We start from the raw sequence: 19,119 nt of genomic DNA on the forward strand, positions 1-19,119 counted from the left end.
TAATAATTCCAAACAAAGATCTGCTCTTTATTTATTGTTCTAGGTAGGACTCGCCATGACTCGTGCAAGTAGCCCGGGTCGTGTAGCCGAGGCAGACTGGGCAGCTCAAGATGACCTTGACCTGTGACTCAGTGGGCCAGACCATCTGAGCCGCATGACTTGCCAAGTCAGCAAGTCAGTAGCTGACTTGCCCAGTCCATGGTTTCTGACCTGGCTGTGGCACCCATTTTGACATTTTGCCAAAAAAAATAAAGCATTCTATTTGCTCGTTAAGAGAAGAAGAGAGGAAAAATGAGAGAGGGGAAGAAAAACAAGAGGCCCTAGGTTTGCAACCAGCAGGGAAGAAGAGTTAAAATGCTTCCACAAATCACGCTAGGTCAGCGGTACTTCTCAACTTATCAAAAGAGGTAACTGTTAAATTTTGTAAATTAGATTGAATTTTTTTTTATGTTCAAGGATTTTTCATTTCTTTTGTTAAATTTTTTTAGTTAAACATTCCAGATCTGAATGTCTTCTATAAAAATATATATTGCATATTTCAATGAAAGAAGTAGAATGATAGCGAACCCTAGACTGTTTTAGAAAACATTGTAAACATGTCTTTACAAAATTTGTAGGGTTTTGCTGATTTTTCTAAATTCTTCCTTTGAAAGTTGAAATTTTTGAAGGAAAAAATACAATGCACAAATGTAGAGATAGCTGATTTTTTCTATTAATTTTAAACTTTATAAAATACAACACACAATGGTAATTTGCTTGTAAAATTGTCTTACTCTAGCAATCTTCACTTTTTGAAAACAATAATTTTTCCAAATGGGTAAAAAGGTTGAGACTTGGAAATATACTGAGGAATTCCCTGGTAGAACACAAAATCAAACAAAATGTACATTTTATGAAGAAATTAATCATGGTGGCATTAATAGGTTTAAATAAAAAATTGTTGGCATGTGTCAATGATGTTGAGCTATGTAAAAGCAAGTGGCGAGGTAGTTTGTACCTGTAATGACCAATTAGAAACATTTGAATAAGAAAAGGATACTAAGAAGAGGTAATTGTGTAATGTCCCCATTTTTAGCAGGCTCCTGCATTTGGCCAAGTTAGTTCACCATCGCGAACCTCGTGAGCTTACAGTAGGATTTGAGGGTCTCACTTGTGTGGTTATAGGCTTTCCAGCAGCCTATGGTGTGTTTGGGCTCCGTTTGAGAGACTTACTATTTATAGTAAGTCAATATGTTGGTTCCAATGAGCTCAGTTGAGTCAGAGGAGTTGGAGGATGCCCTCACTTTTTATTTTGGGTTTCTGATTTGGGCTCCAAGAATCTTGAAGGGAGCGTCTATTTATAGTAAGTCAACCGTCAAGTTCATTCATTGTCTTTCATCATCAGGATCACTTCAGTGTTGTCAAATTTTGATTCCGATACTTCTTCAGTTGTTTTCCCAAGACAGGTGAATTATTATTATTATTCATCTAAATACACTAAGGTTGTTATGTTTGTTAGTGTTGTTGGTTGGTCACCTCAGTATCATATCTTGTTGGAATCGGGACAAAAAGTTTTAAATCATGGGAACAAGAAACAGTGGCCTTATGTGTCAAAATTTGAAGTTATGGTGGAAAAGGTCATTTTCGCAAACAAAAGCAATTAATAAATTAGTTTATAATGGTACTTTATTATGTTTTAATGTTGTGTATGGGAATCTTCTTAAGTGAAGTTCATTTGAGATACTTTGTACCATTTGGAGATTATAAAGATGAACCCATTTGATGAGTAAAGCATCTGATTATTTGATTATCTTATTTTGCTTTGTCGTCTTTGTGATGTTTCTAAAGTCTGATTTTTATGTGCCCTTCCTGAAGTATAAGGGTTTGTTCTTGAGAAGTTCATTGTAATTCACAGCGGAGGTATTGTGAATTACTTTCCTAAGAATTGGTTTTTATCTCCATTGTTGTATACACTGTGATTGGGAGATACTTTGGTGTTGGGAATTTGAAATTTGGCATCTTCTTATACTGTTATTACTGTTGCTAAGAAGCGGTTGGGTGCTAGTTGATTTGAAGTTGGTTGAGCACCCATTTATATTTGCTACCAAGCATTATTTTCTATTTGCACATTGGGAGCAACATTTTACATATTTGTAGTTGCAATTGTTTGTTGGAGAATTCTTTTGTTGCTACTAGACTTCATTTCAAAGGGTTTTAAGGCATGTCTTACCTATTGTTTGAGAGCCAGCGGTGCTCATTACAGTGGTATCAATGCTTGCTTGCAAAGTGTTTGACGAAATGTCAAACAATTGAATTATAAAAGAATTTGGTGTTTGATGAAGTTATACCCGGTTGGGGTTATTACAGTTGTATCAGAGCAGTTTCTCACCAACCTGTAGGAATTGGGCTCGATTTTTATTTTGTTCAGTGCCGACTCCGATGATTTTCAGATCCGATTCCTAGAGTGACCAACACTTTAATTTCTCCAACTATGGACAAATATAATACTAGCAGTTCTAGAAGTCGATGGAGTAATGAGAAAGTTAGCATAAAAATGAATGCCTTGTATGAGACTATGGAGAAACTTAAGCTTCATCAACAAAGGTTGGCAGAGAGTTTGTCAGATCGAGCAACAATTAAGAGGGTAGCGAGGTAAATGGTTTTCGCCTTTAGGAGGCCGACATTGAGGTTGCAAGGAAGGAAGCTTGAGTTTTCCCCAATAGTGATATGTTCCCGAACAATTCCAGTAATGTTCCCGAAAGTTTCAGAGATGCTCCTAAACGGTTTCTACTCTGATACCACTTTAATGTTCCACTCCTAGCAGTATTGGGTTGTCCGTGCTACACAGCCTTAGTTACCCATGCTGAACGGCCTTAGTTGTCCGTGCTATGCCGCCTCAGTTGCCCATGTTGTGTGGCCTCAGCTACCCGTGTTGCGCGGCCACAACCCGTGTTGCGCGGCCTCAGTTGCCTGTGTTGCGCAGGTACAACACGTGCTGCGCGGCCACAGCCCATGTTGTGCAACCTCAATTGCCCGTGTTGTGCGGCCTTAGTAGCCCATGCTACGCAGCCTCTGCCTGTGCTGCACGGCCACAACTTGTGTTGTGCGGCCTCAATTGCCTATGTTGTGCAACAGCTACCCGTGCTGTGCAGCCTCAATTGCTTGTGCTACGCGGCCACAACACATGTTGTGCGGCCTCAATTGCCCGTGTTGCACAGCCACAATCCATGCTACGTGGCCTCAATTGCCTGTGCTGTGCGACCACAATTGTCTGACCACTGTAAAGTTTCGTTGCCGTCGAAGACAACATCTCACTGAATTTCAATGGGAGGGTGTGGTGTGGATCAAGTATGGCGACTAGGATGTCTGTACACAGTAAGAATATTGATGCAGATAGGTCGTACGGTGTCAATGGGCTGGCCATACAGTGTCTCTGGAGTGGTCGTACGGAGGTGATGAAGGTGTACGGTGACAAGGTGAAGTGGAAGGTGCGGTGGTCGTACAACAGAGGCAGGGGGAATGGACATATGGAATGGTTGTACGGTGTGGGAGCAACCATGGGAGTTGGTCGTACAGAGGTATATGAAGTCATACGGTGTTTGGATGTAAACCATACAGTGATGATTGGAGGCCAATGTGCCCGTACGATGTTACAGGAGGGTGTACGGAGGTAGCGGTAATGCAAGGGATTGGATGATGCCACTCAATGCAGAATAACATATATTAAATACGAATAGTTTGTAGAAGCCAGAATATAAAAGATACACACTTGTTACCAAATAGTATTTCCATATATAGATAACACTCTAATTTGCCAAATCCGAACCAAGCAATACAAAGACGAAATAGGGTGAGGGGTAAATCCCACTAAAACCGCACGAGCCAAACAGGGAAGATCTTTCACTTCCGAAATGGCGAATTACAACGAATCCCAACTGGAATTCGCAGTACAAAAGAAATAATCCAAATCGCATACCTATGACTACCTATAAGCCATGCTTAAATACCTATCAAGGAAAACGTTTCCGAGGGTGTACAAAGATAGTCAACGGCAACACTTACCAACGGACACTGATATAAAAATAGGTCCAAGATATACTAAATCAATCAGAACCACACATACAAATATTATCTTGGGCCACATTAATTAATTAAAGTAACTAATTAAAGGTCCTTATATTATTTAAATTATGGGACCAATTAATTAATTAATTTAATATATAAAAAAATTCCATTAAAATTTTGGGACATGACAAACACGTGTCCATGATGTTAATGTTCCTTCATTTAGTACAGCACCTGCTAGTCCTATTTGCAGTATTGATGATGGCCTAGTTTCGCAGGGATGTGTGGATGTGCCCATGATGGATAGCAACACTGAGCTTCAGTAGGTTGAAGCTCCCAAAGTAGTCGTTATGGTTAGTTCAGAGGCAATTGATAATGTAGTTGTCACTGGCTCATCAGACTCACCAAAGGAGGGAGTTGTTATTGGCGACTTATGGAGTCACCCAACTATGATGTTGGTGATATAGGTGTTAACAACAAAGTCAAGAGATGTGGATGCAGATGGTATGGAAACATCTGATGATGCTATAAGCTGCACTAGGTATGATATCCCTTAGATATTGGGTGATGACTCCGAGAAGGTTTTGGATGAGTCCCAGAAACGATGTTTACATGATCCTATGTTTGAGGTGGAAGCTAAGACATGCGAGGAGATTGATATTGCGAGGGTTTCCATTTCTTCTAATGAGGAGTTGTGCGAGGATGATGGCACACGTATGACTAATCTTGTGGTGGGCAGTTTTGATTCAGTTTCCTATCACAGTGCAGTTAGTGAGATAAAGAGATTGCATAGGAGTTAGGGGTTGCAAGGACATCATGTGACCACTCAGTTGAAGGTGAGTGATAGTGACATTTCTTTAGCTCTTGGGCATCATGATGTTGTCAGTCAGATGCTAGCTACATTTGGTTGGGGTGCTCCTATGTCTGATAGCACAGTGATAGTACTCTTTCTCTAGCAGAGGTTCATGCGCTTCGAGAGGCTATCAAAATCTTGAAGCATAATTACTCATAGCTAGTTGCTGACCGGGATTACCTTTTGGAGTGGGGTAGCACCTATCACGAGACATTATTAGAGAAAGAGAAGGTGGTGGAGCTCACCCAAGAGCTTGAGGTGACTGTGGACTCTCTTCGGTGTACTCAGTGGGCTCTTCAAGAGTCATAGTTACGACTAGATGAGGTGACGTGGAGTTGGAGCATGTTCGGACCACACCAGCCCAAGATCTAGTTCAATTGCATATTGTGGTTGGTGGTGAGTTTGCTTCTACGGTTGGAGATGATGGACGCGATGATGGGGCCGACACATTCGTCCAAGATATGGGTGCGATAGGTACAGATGAGGTGAGAATATCAAGGGAGTTGGGCTCTCATGCTAATTTGCTTCCTTCTACTGGAAGCAAATCTATTTCTTCATCTCATACAGCTGATAGCATTGGACAGTTGGCAGTGCCACATTTTTAAAGGGATCAGCTGTGGGTCGCAGGTGGATACTTTCATATATAATTTCTACTACACAGAGTCCTTCATGGAGTATCTGTTGGAGAGTTCGGATATGAGGGAGGATTCATATAGAGTGTCTCAAGGTACTCTTATCCAAGGCTCTCATGCTATTTAGAGGTTGGTGAGAAAGATTGTAAAGACTGTCTGCTATGCTTCCCCACAGGGATTTTCAGGTTGGGTTTGCTAAGAGAGTTGCCCAGGACCCTGCCCAACCAATAGTTCAAAGTCAAAGATTGGAGCCATCTTCTAATTCCTAGTTCGATGATGATGAGCCCTTGACAGAGATTGGGGGTTTTTATCAGTATTACAATATGAGGAGTGCTCAACTTTTTTCTTTTGACCCAGAAGTAGACGACTTGGTTTCACGTCGGTGTGGGCTGGCTCCAATTTCATACCATCCATTATGGGATGGGTTAGCACCATCTTTTGCAGATGGGATTGACAGTTGCTTGCAATGTCTACACATCCCAGACATTTTGGCAGAGGTTGGAGTTGGTGTTAGTGATTTAGGTACCTGTGGTTATTACCATCTCCACAGTGTAGTTGGGTGTGATTATCAGTTTGATGGGAACTCAGGTGTGGACAAAGTTGGTATTTCAGTTGCATTGAGTTCCAATGGGTTGTTGCCTTCATCAGTACCTCGAGTCAATTTTCAGATGATTCTGATGTTGATGTCCGTTATTTGGGTGTTGGTGCTACAGGAGATGCATGTATACAGCAGGGATGGTACACAATTCTACCTTTGGGATCCAAGTGGATGGTGCATTCATTTTTCTCTAGGATTGCTTGGGGACAAGCAATCTTAGGGAGGGAGGACTATAATGTCCCCATTTTTAGCAAGTTCCTACATTTGGCCAGGTCAGTTCACCATCATGACCCTCATGAGCTGACAGTAGGATTTGAGGGTCTCACTTGTGTGGTTATAGGCTTTACAGCAGCCTATGTTGTGTTTTGGCTTTGTTTAAAGGCCTTACTATTAATAGTAAGTCAAGATGTTGGTTCTGATGAGCTCAGTTGAGTCAGAGGAGTTGGAAGATGCTCTCAATTTTTATTTCGGACTTTCAGTTTGGGCTCCAAGAATCTTGGAGGGAGCGTCTATTTATAGTAAGTCACCATATTAGGTTCATTCATCGTCTTTCATCGTTAGGATCACTTTGGTGTTATCAAATTTTGATTCTGATACTTCTTCAGTTGTTTTCGCAAAACGGGTGAATTATTATTATTGTTCATCTAAATACACTAAGGTTGTTATTTTTGTTGGTGTTGTTGGTTGGTCACCTCAATATTATAGCTCATTGGAACCAGGACGAAAAGTTTTATATCTTGGGCACAAGAAATAGTGGCCTTCTGTGTTAGAATTTGAAGTTATGGTGGAAAAAGTCATTTTCGGAGCCAAAAGCAATTAATAAATTAGTTTATAATGGCACTTTATTATGTTTTAATGTTGTGTATGCGAATCTTCTTAAGTGAAGGTCATTTGGGAGACTTTGTGCCATTTGGAGATTATAAATATGAACCCATTTGATGGGTAAAGCATCTGATTATTTGATTATCTTATTTTGCTTTGTTGTCCTTGTGACGTTTCTAAAGTCTGATTTTTCTGTGCCCTTGCTGAAGTATAAGGGTTTTTTCTTGAGAAGTTCATTGTAATTCACAGCTGAGGTATTGTGAATTACTTTCCTGAGAATTGGTTTTTATCTCCATTGCTGTATACACTATGGTTGGGAGATACTATGGTGTTGGGAATTTGGAATTTGGCATCTTCTTATACTGTTATTATTGTTGCTGAGAAGCGGTTGGGTGTTGGTTAATTTGAAGTTGGTTGAGTACCCATTATATTTGCTACTAGGCGTTATTTTCTATCTGCACATTGGGAGCAACATTTTACATATCTGCAATTGCATTTGTTTGTTGAAGAATTCTTTCGCTGCAGCTAGACTTCATTTCAAAGGGTTTTAAGGCATGTCTTACATATTGTTTGAGAGCCAGAAGCACTCATTATAGTGGTATAAAAGCTTGCTTGCAAAGTGTTTGACGAAATGTCAAACAACTGAATTATAAAAGAATTTGGTGTTTGATGAATTTATAACTAGTTGGGGTTATTACAAATTGGAAGAGTTAAATGCTATTGGTTCTCATGCATCAGAATCCACAAGCACATACGCACCCACATTCGTATGCTATGTTGGAAAAGGTTCTTCCATGCCTCCCTTTCATCCTAGTGCTTCTACTAGCAATAGCGTTGCTCCCTACTCCTAATGGCACTAATACCCTTGGTTGTAGAGTCTAGAGATCCAAGTTGGACAATTATTGTGTCACGCAATACTCTTGGTGGACAACCCTTACTTGAAAGCATGAGTTAGAATAAGGTCCATGACGTTGAAAGAAAACGAATTTGCATGTTTTGGTATCTTTGCAACATTCCATTCATTGCAGTTAGGTATTTCTTTTAATTTGATTGTTTAAGTTTAGAATTAAGTTTTAACAATTTCTAGTTTGAAGTTGAACTTTGATGTGTCTAATTGTAATCTATGTGATGGGTCTTGAAACTAGCAAGACATGATAGATGTTTTAACTATTTGTGGGGTGGGGTTAAAGCTTCTATTGATATGAGTTAAGTAGCCCCCTCTTGTTAGAAATGGTTGATGATATGAAAGTTGAACTAGAGAACAACCAAGAGTCTTACAGCCAAAAGAGTTGTAGCATCATGACAAATGGTTGAACGAGTAGGAGGGATGGGATATTCTTAAATCTTTTTGTTTCCTACACAGGTGATTGATCATTCTACTTCCCTACATGCATTGAATAATTTGAATTTTATTTTATTTTCAAGATCCACCATGTTGTCCTGCATTTTATCACCACAAAATGTAGGTAACAGTATGAAACTTTTTCAAGTTAGTTTCGCATTTCTCTAAGATTTGTTCATTATTTAGTTGGTTATTATTAATCATTCAATTATTTCTAATTGATATAATGAATCCTTTTACTAAAGGCTTTCCACAAAGTCTTTTTAGTTTTTCGGTTTGTTGAGCCTATGCTTGATTTTTGAAGCCTTCAACATTTTTTTTTCCCATTTTTGAGTGTGTTTGTTGGCTTTTGGTCCTTTAGCTTTGCTCAAGTCATTGCTTTTGGTTTTCCCTTCGATTCAATCTATCCTAGGGCTTAATCGAAGTTTGCAATCAAAAGATATGACCATTTTAGTGCTCAAAAAGTGGACTTTTTAGGTGCAATTGCACGAATTAAAAATATCATGTTATATTTTGAAGCTCACATTCACTTCTTGAAAAATATAACATAATTTCACTTTATGTTATGTTTTTAAGTTACTTTATCATTTTGATTTTTCACTTAAAATAACTATAGAGCACTTTATGTTATATTTTTAAGTTTAGTTTTTTTTAAATTTTTCGCTTAAGTTACTATATTAACTATATAGTTTAATTTAATTTTTGAGTTTCAATTCAAAACATCTTAATAAATGTTACTTTTAAAATGATATTTGCACATTATATATTAACTATATAGTGTAAATATTATTTATGACTCATTTTCAAAAATTAAATTGGCATGTGCTTAATTCATCACTTAAGTTGTGCATAACATGTCTACAAGCACATTTTCATCAAAATATGCAATTGCACCCAAGAGGTGCGATTTTGAATGAAAATGCAATATGAAGGCACATAAAACATGTCATTACATGTGTTTTAAAATATGCAATGACTCCCAAAATTTGAGGCATGCATATTTGTGTGTTTTCAAAACATGCAATGACCTCCAAAAGGTGCGATTTTGCACTAAAGGTCATTTAAGAGCAAAATTTCAAACATGCACTTACACCCAAAAGGTGTGATTTTGCTTATAAACTCTAGTTCATGTGTTTTTAAAACATGCCTATGCACCCAAAAGGTGCAATTTTGCTGAGGAGTCATTTTTGAAGACTTCAAAACATGTAATTGGACCCAAAAGGTGCGATTTGTCTTCAAATGCATGCATATGTCTTCAACAAACCCAATTTTGAAGGTTGAAGGAAATTTTTCATGCACTTGACCTCCAAGAACATGTTTTATCTTGAGATCTCCAAATTTCTTCATTCCAAATCAAAGAAATCTTCTACCTAGGGTCGTTTTTGCATTTGAATGCATTCCCATGCATTTGGCGTCCAAATCCATGAAGAAATCTTTACATTTCACAAAGATTTGAAGTCACATTTTTGGCAAACATGTCCATTCTTGTGTGATTTAGATCACGTTTTTAGCTAAGGGGCGTTTTGGAGTTTCTATATATGATCTTGTTGGAAATATAGGAGTAACTGAGAGGGGAGGAGTGAATCAATTACCACTAAAACAATTCCAAATCCCTTAGATGTCAATACAAAACTTCCTTGAAACTCACAACTCGGTTAGAACTAGAAATCCACAGTAACTTGGTTAACAAAGCAATCTGATATATTAATGTGCATTAACCTTTAGTAACTTAGTTGCAAAAAGATAAAGCAATAAGCAAATAACATAAACACATGAGATACCAAGATTTAACGTGGAAACCCAATTTGGGAAAACCACCAATGCAACTAGTTACAACTTTTCACTCTTCTGAAGTGAGCCATGTTAGGAGCCAACCTTGTTAAAAGTTACAAAACACACTATTAGGTATGACCTTGTTAAAGGATTTAAATCACCCTATTAAGAGTGGCCTTGTTAGAGGTCTTAAGACACTTCAATCTAAAAATGCCACCTTGCTAGAGGATTTACAAAATGACTGTTAGGTCAACTCTATTAAGAGATTCCTTCCCTGCTACAATTGTTAGAGAGTAACAATGATCGACCTGATTTATGAAGCAACTAGATTGTGGATTCAGATCATTGTTCTGGATTATCCTCTAAATCCTTCCTGATCAAAATATTCTTTGCAGCTCCTTGGCTATTTTGCCCTTAATTAGATATCCTTCTCTATTCGCATCTTATCTTCTTCAACACTTACACACTATTCAATCCACATCTTGACCTTTCATATATATGAAATACAATGTCAAGTCGGCTTGAGTATCCTTACAAATAAATAAATAATATCCACTAAGTCAGCTTGCATAAATAAAATTTAAAAATAAAATTATTCTGATGCAAGTCAGCTTGAACTGAAACTAAGTCACTCGGTTACCACTGAGTTCCTTGGTAACCGACCTGACTCGGTTGACACTGAACTTCTAACTCGGTCACATCTGAACTCCTTTGGTGACTGACCTAGCTCGACTTCAACTAGATCACTAAACTTGTCTTCTGTTCGGCTAATACAGGAGTCTTCTGAGCTCGGTTCCAACTGGTAGTGCTCGGTTAGAGTATAACATTTGTGTAACATCAATGACAATATACAATTGAATAATTGTTATCAACAAATCTTGCTATTGGCAAACACGTTTTTGCCCTTCATTTGCAAAAACATTTACTTTGGGGCAAATTGGAAATGCATTTTTGATGAAAAAGTCCCAAGAGTTTGAATTTATCAAAAACGTTGGTATCTTGAGGGATTGTAGGGCACGTTTTGGGCATTCTTATCCAAAATTGCCTCATTGATGCTCTTTTCAAATTCATCATTACAAGGTTGAAGAGGTCCAAGTTTGTTTGGAAAACTTTCAAAGTTGGAACTTCTTCCCCTTCATTCTTGGCATATTAATCTTCAAGTAGACACTTTCCATTTTGCTAATTAATTAATGCTTATCTTGTTGTTTTGATGCATGTTTTAGCTTGATGTTATACACTTGTTGATGTAGATGCCATGAAAAGTGCATTTTCTCTTTAAAAATGATGAAAAGTCTCATTTTCATACTTTTGGTTTTTTCTCAAATTCCAAATTCGAGTTTGCATGTTGAAGTTTGAGTCTAATATCAAAGGTAAGTGTTTCTTTTGTGCTTGTTTTCATTGTTTGTTTGCTTTCTTTTTTGTTTTTCTTCATTTGGAAGAAGTTGCAAGTTCTTTCTCAAGAATTTGAGCGCATTTCACTTCACTCCACCTTCCATCATCGCATGCAAGTGCATCATTTCATTTCATGCCAAGGCACATTGCATCCATTTCTTTCATGTGCATTTACACTCCATGAGCAATTACATGTAATTCCACTTTTCATCTCATGACACATTGCATCTCATTCCCTACATGCAATTACATGTAAACTCACCTTCCATCCGCATTTACATGCAATCTCACTTTTCATTCCCAATCACATGTCATATATACATGTAATTCACTTTTCATGCAATGACATCTTGAAATCCCATTTTTGACTTAAAGTCACTCTTTGAAAGTCAAAAAAATTCATTTGCATGCATTCCCATGCATTCAACTTTCATGCCTTACAGCATACCCATAAACGCTCACTTTTACTTCATGTTTCCATCTTCTCAAGCCATATTTCAGCCCTTACATATGCATGTTATTTCCTTTCAAGATCATCACACTAGATCTTTGAAGTGTCTAATCCATACTCCAAAACTTTGTTGCTGATCAAGAATCAACGTTTTTATGGAAGCAATATCCTTTGATGATGTGTTCAAATTTTGGAATTTTCATGTTGCAGCACAAGTACAAGAAATGCCCTCATCCACAAAATCAAAAGGAAAAATGAAATATCAATATGATAAAGAATTGGCTCATACAACTCCATCTCATGTCATGTCTATTCTTGATTGTATCTCAGATACAGAGATCAGGCATGTGGATATGATTGATTTCTTGTGAAGAATAGAAGCTCCTACTAATCATGAAATGAAACGCATCAAAAGGAGTAATATTCATTTTGTGTCTAGATTTCCTAAGGCTGACCTGGAACCGGAATTTGTTCAAGGATGTGCGAAGCGTTTCAATCTAAAGTCTAAAACGATCAAGGATGCAGATGGTAATGTCATTATTAGTCTTGATACTAAGGTCATTGAACAAATTTTCAAAGTACCACAGATTGCAGAATGTGTAGATTTGGCAAAAGAAGCATTTTTTGGAAATATGGAATGAAAACAAGGGAAATTATCAAAAATATGTTAATTTATATTGGTTGGATTCCAAGAGAAACAATTTCTCAAGATGGCCTAAAACCATTCATAAATTCAGTTTTAAGCCAGAATACAAAGACTTGATTACTCTTCTCAATAGAATATGTAGACTCAAGGATTCCAGTGATTTTGAACCATGGATGTACAAGTTCATTTTTCAAATCATTAGTAATAAGGATCATATCTTTTGGGGAGAGCTTATCAGCACTGTGCTTTGTGAGCAACTATTCAATGTAGGAACATCAACACCATTCTACATGAATTCTTATCTTGTTTATATTGTTGCTGCTATGGGAACTTTTTCAGGGCTTTCAACCAAAGGGGACCGTCTTCACGTTCCAGTTTGAAAGTATTATGATCAGATTACTTTGACAAATAGTATCACTATAGGAGAGTTCAAGATGCATTTTTTGGACATTTTCGGTGCTTGTTTGATAAGCAGTTGTCTAAAAGAGTGTCTGATGGGGTTTGGGATAAGGTTAATCAATATGGTTGCATCTTTCTTTAGTTTCCAACTTTTACGTATTTGAGAGTTGGGTATTTCAAAGGAGAACCATATACCTTACCTAGGTATGCTACTGACAGGATCATTCTAATTGAATTAGCCAGACAACTCATGGAGGTTCAATCTAATCAACATACTATGCATAGACCAAGTTTTGGTATTTCTTCTGCCAAACCCTTAGCGATCGGTCATTATATGATCATTTTTGTACACAAAGCAAAGCCATGGAAGCAGAACTTCAATTAATTACATTGAAGAAGTTCAAAGCCAGATATAATTTTGATTACAGATAAATGAATTCAAAAAATTAAGAGAGCATTTATTCATGTTCATCAAATAGAAGACGTTTGGATTGATACGCGGACAGAGTTGGATATCATGAAAATGGACTTCTACAGGTTAACATTGCAACAAATTATTGAACTTAATATGCTTGAAATTTCATCTGATTTTCAAATTGGAGATAATGGTAATATTCTTGATCTAGAATATCATCAAGTTGGTTTTGATTAACGATGCCCTTTTCCCATTCAATGGCAACAAAAGGAAGGTACTTCTATCCTTGATTGATTTCAATCCATTTTGGCAAACACTAACAAGTGGTTGAAAATCAAAGGTCTCAAAAGGGTCAATCCAAAGTTAGGTTTGGATTGTCAGAGTTTTGGCCCACCCAGAAGTTAGTCACAATTAGAAATTGCAAGCAAAGATGGTGCATCTTCCTTAGTGTAATGTCCCCAATTTTGTCAACATTGGAGTTTCAAGGATTATCCTATTATTGTGATCCTCATAGGCTAATTATTGTGGGTAGAGGGTCTTCAGAGGTAGAGGCTTGGCTTGGGAGGGTCTTGTCTTCTCCACAATTCAGTAAGCTATAAGTTGGTCTTCGTTTGGCTCAGATTGGACTTCGTTTGGTCTTAGTTTTGTGTACTTACTATTTGTGGTAAGTGGGGTGTTGATTGAGATGGACCCTTTCAAACTATAATAGGTATAACTCCTATTTTAAATGACATATTTAAATGATGAGTATTTTTGGAATTATTATATTTTTAGTGGCCAAATTATTATTAATTTATTAAATGGCTTATTATAAAGTTATAATTTCACTTAAGTTGAGAGTTGAGTTATTATTGGAAAGAGTCATTTATTAATTAGTTAAGCCAAGTCAGGTGAGAGAATCTAATGGAAGCTTCTAATTAATGTTGTGTGGTGAAGCTTCTTGAGTGAAGTTACATTTTGGCAACAAAAAGGACATTTGGAGGTTATAAATACAAGCCCATTTGTTGAGAAAAGCATGCTTGAATATTTATTTTCTTTTGTTCCCTTTGTGGCTTTTCTGAATTCTGATTGTGTGCGCCCTTACAAGGGTTATTTTGAGAATTACTCTTGCAAATTGTGCTGAAGTATACAATTTGTCATTCTCATATTGTTCAACTGTGTCTAAGGAGAATTTGTTGTTGTGATTTATCTTTTGATTATCTCTTGTGAGGGTTTCTGAGTTGTGAGTTTCCATCCATTGCTGATGTACAATGGATTGGATCTAAGATTGTGACATCTCCTTCCTGTGTTCATCTGTGGCTGGGAGAAGCGTTTGTTAGCTAAGAATTTTGTAATAAATTCTGAAAAATCTAGGAGCAGTGTTTACATATTACTGACATGTGTATGCTCGTTAGAGCTTGCTATGCATTCTTGAAGGCTATCATATTCTCCCGTAGCAGCAACTGGTGTTATTTTTCATGCCTGCAATCACTTTTGACGGGTCAGCAAACACCAATTAGAACTTGCATTTATCTTCAAACATGCTACAATTGTATTGGGAGAACTTGCATTGACTCTTGTGACTTGCGTTGCAAGTTGGGAGCCCATGTTGTACTAAAGTGGGGCTGCGTTCAACACCTAGAGGTTTGCAATTTGATTTTGGAACTCCACTATCCTATGTGAGGCTCATGTAGTAGACACTAGAGCCCATAATTTGGTTCATAAATGCTCTATAACAGGTTCTATGTTTTCAATTGATATAAATAAATAAATCTGCAATTTATTACTGTGCAAAGACACTGGATGAGGAAATTGTTCTTTGTTTGTTACTAAATTAGTATCATAATTCAGCCAGTAGAACTTTTGCAAATGAGTTGGAACTAAATTAACAAGATTGCTACTTGGAAATTTGTAGTCTGTGGATTAGTTCAGCTCTTAGCAATTTAAATCATATGCTAGTATTGGAGAATGCATTCCAAGTGTTTGACAAAATACTAGATTGTTGATTAATGAAAGAAATTAATGTTTTGTTTAAGCTATAACCAAACAAAGTTATTACACTTAGATGCAAATAAATCTCTCAAATTCAAATTGAAAGGTGGAAAGGGATTTAAATTATCTCAAACACCTGAACAAGTTCAAGAGTCGAAAGGAGAATTAGATAGACTTGATGAAGAAGATGAGGAGGAAGGATAAGTCATGATCATATCTCTTCCACAACCTACACAAACTCAGGGACCATCTATGCGAGAAGCACCTTTTTTGGGTGCAATAGATGATGATGTGGATTCATTCTCCATTGTTTCCGCACCTTCTATCCCGACCTCAAAAGTAAATACATCGGCACTTCCTATATCTTTAGCAGCTCCTCCCATTTTAGCAAATGAACAATGCGAACACTTAGGGAATGTGTTTGAAGATTTTCCAACCCTCACAAAAGGCCAGTTTCTCAACTTGATACATCTCTAAATGGTTTTGAGTTGTTCATGACAAAATCCTCCTATCATGCACCTATGAATTCAGCTGTACAAATTTAATCATGCTTAGTCACAACAGAGATACAATCAGGATCAATGCCAAGAGTCTCCACTGTACCTGTTTGTCCAAATTGTTGAAAGATAAGATTGTTTCGAGGATCTTAGTTGATTCTGAAAAGACTAAGTTTGTAGAAATTGTTGAGCCGATGGTGGACAAGCCAGTTGAAGAACTTACTCGTTCTAATTACAAGTTCACTAGAGTAGAAATTGGAAAGGAGTCAATACTAGATTGCTTACAAGATGCTCAAGACGCACTGGCCAATGTGTCAAAGAGTAATCATGAGTTATGGAAGAAGAAAAATCGGCTCAAGCAAGAGGTTACTCGCTTAAATGAGGTTATTATACAGCAATCCTCACAAGATGCAGTTGTTGTATTTTAGAAACCTAAAGAGAAAAGGATAATAGAAGTTGCAAAATCTTGGATGGGAGAAGTCATTTCTGAAGGAGTACGAGCCATTGCAGATACAGCCAAAGTCCTTGGATGTATCAAAAATATGGAAGAAATGGTACATGTTTTGATTACATCTTTGATTAAGAAAGCTAATACTTTGAAAGAAATTCTAAATGATTGGGATGAGATTGCTAAATTTGATATGGGTGTCATGGTCACGCGTGATGTTCTTCCATCTTGTGAAATGTTCTATAGATATCATGCACTCATGGGTTATAAATAAGAGGCACTAAGAAAGCTTGTAACAAAGTTGCAAGCAAACTTAGAAGATTGTCAGGCAATAAAAACTGGAATCATGAGTGATTTGAGACAAATGGGATGTCAAAATCTTGATGAACATGGTAACTTGGTTGCAGTTGAAGGGATGACTTCAAAATATACAATCAGAATCAATGCTGATTTAGATTCTGAAGATTTTGGTTCTCATACAATGAACAAGTTTGTTTTGTACAAATCTTTAGCAAAGCACTTACAATATTCTCTATCAGCGAATTCTAAGATTGTGAAATCAATGCAGTGAGAATAGAAGCTATTTCAAAGACAATGGAGATTTCGGATCTTCCTATAATGTCAAATTCAAGGCACTAAAGAATAATCTTTAAGATTGTTATTTTGTTTTCATGTTTGTAGATTGAAGAGGACGTATTGCATGAAATTTTGTAATTACATGTAATACGATTTGCATGTGTAGTGACATGTAATCCAATAATTTCTCTTGTTAGTTGACTAGGTCAAAGTTGGTTGAGTTGCTCCCACTTTTTCCTCCTCAACTCCTTTGCCTATATAAAAAGAGTACTCTCTCATTGTAAAATGATCTTTTATTATTGTATGTAAGAGAGCTCTGGAGAAATTGTGCAAGCATAACTCTGGTTGTGTAGCACCATTTTGAAAGAAAAGTGAATACAAAGAATCAATTGAAACTGAACTTTGATTGAGTGCAATTGTTACTTGTGCAAGTTGGAAGCTTTAATTGTGATTTGCATTTGTTATCTTTGATTCATGTGTTTTTTGCATTCTTGATAATTGAGTATAAAAAAAATTAGAAAACAATTGGAGCTGAAGTTTTGACTAGGAGCGGTTGTAGATATATATAGACTAGAAGCTTTGACTGTAGCTTATATATCTTTCTTGATTCACAAAATAGTTAGAATCATTTGCTTCTCGAAATCTTTGCACCCCAATAGTAAAGATTATTCTTATAGCATCGATTAAAACTGGACTTAGAACCAAACTGGTATGCTTTCAACTAGCCTTTGAGTTAGTGTTAGTTTATCGGTATCACCATTTACAACTCTAGATAGAAGTGTAGTTCAAGGTTTCATCTTGCCCACTACGTGCTCCGTGAGTAAGTGGATTCTTTCCTGATAGCTAAGAGGAAAGAATATTGGTAATACCCTTTAAAAATCTCTTAACTTCTTGCTTACCTTGAGTTGATTCATGAAACGGTGAGAAGGGGGAGCCTTCCCTTGGAGGTAGGAGAGACTCTGTCTCACACGCTATGGTTGGTTATTCTATTTTGTGACTGGATTTTACCCAAAACTGTCAATTGCAAAATATCTACCCAACAATTACTTGGTGGTGCTTCAAGTGCGAGCCTCTCCAGAGGAGGAAAAAGTTTATTCTGATTTTTAGCTGCATAATTATTTGCAGCATTAGGATATGGTCGCCTTGGAATATCCTTGTATGGAGCTTCAAACAACCCTTGGGATATTTGCTTCTTGAGTGCAAGAAGTTCATTTGCTAACTTCTGAACTAATGAATCAAACGCACCCGATGGAGAAGATTACGAATTTTTCCCGCAAGTATCAGATCATCTTTCAATTCCATTGGATTTCGATTTTGTGGGATTAGACACTTCAAAGACCTAGTGTGATGATCTTGAAAGGAAATAACATGCATATGTAAGAGCTGAAATATGGCTTGAGAAGAAGGAAACATGAAGTAAAAGTGTGTGTTTATGGATATGCTTTAGGGCATGAAAGTTGAATGCATGGGAATGTGTGCAAATGAAATTTGTTGACTTTCAAAGAGTGACTAAGTCAATAACGGGATTTCAAGATGTCATTGCATGAAAAGTGAATTACATGTATATATGACATGTGATTGGGAATGAAAAGTGAGATTGCATGTAAATGCAGATGGAAAGTGAGTTTACATGTAATTGCATGTAGAGAATGAGATGCAATGTGTTACGAGATAAAAAGTGGAATTACATGTAATTGCTCATAAAGTGTACATGCATATGAAAGGAATGGATGCAATGTGCCTTGGCATGAAATGAAATGATACACTTGCATGTGATGATGGAAGGTGGAATGAAGTGAAACGTGCTCAAGTTCTTGGGAAAGAACTTGCAACTTCTTCCAAATGAAAAAAATCAAAAAGCAAGCAAACAAACAATGAAAACAAACACAAAAGAACACTTACCTTTGATATTAGACTCAAACATATCAACAAGCAAGATACTTCAACATGCAAACTCAAATTTGGAATTTGGGAAAAATCAAAAGTATGAAAATGAGACTTTTCATCATTTTTAAAGAGAAAATGCACTTTTCGTGGCATCTACATCAACAAGTGTGTAACATCAAGCTAAAACATGCATCGAAACAACAAGATAAGCATGAATTAATTAATAAAATGGAAAATATCTACTTACTTGAAGATTAATATGCCAAGAATGAAGGGGAAGAAGTTCCAACTTTGAAAAATTCTCAAACAAACTTGGACCTCTTCAACCTTTCAATGATGAATTTAAAAAGAGCATCCAATGAGCCATTTTTGG

At 36.9% G+C, this 19,119-nt stretch overlaps 1 protein-coding gene across 3 annotated transcripts in view; it reads right to left on the reverse strand.

Moving 5' to 3' along the window:
* The window catches only part of LOC149533650 (uncharacterized), a 164,579-nt gene that overhangs the window by 99,634 nt on the left and 45,826 nt on the right, over positions 1-19,119 (reverse strand). The gene's annotated exons all lie outside the window — the stretch shown is intronic.

Source organism: Cupressus sempervirens, chromosome 10 (assembly GCF_028749045.1).
Source record: "Cupressus sempervirens isolate cs-2001-9-10 chromosome 10, ASM2874904v1, whole genome shotgun sequence".
NCBI classification, from domain to species: Eukaryota; Viridiplantae; Streptophyta; class Pinopsida; order Cupressales; family Cupressaceae; genus Cupressus; species Cupressus sempervirens.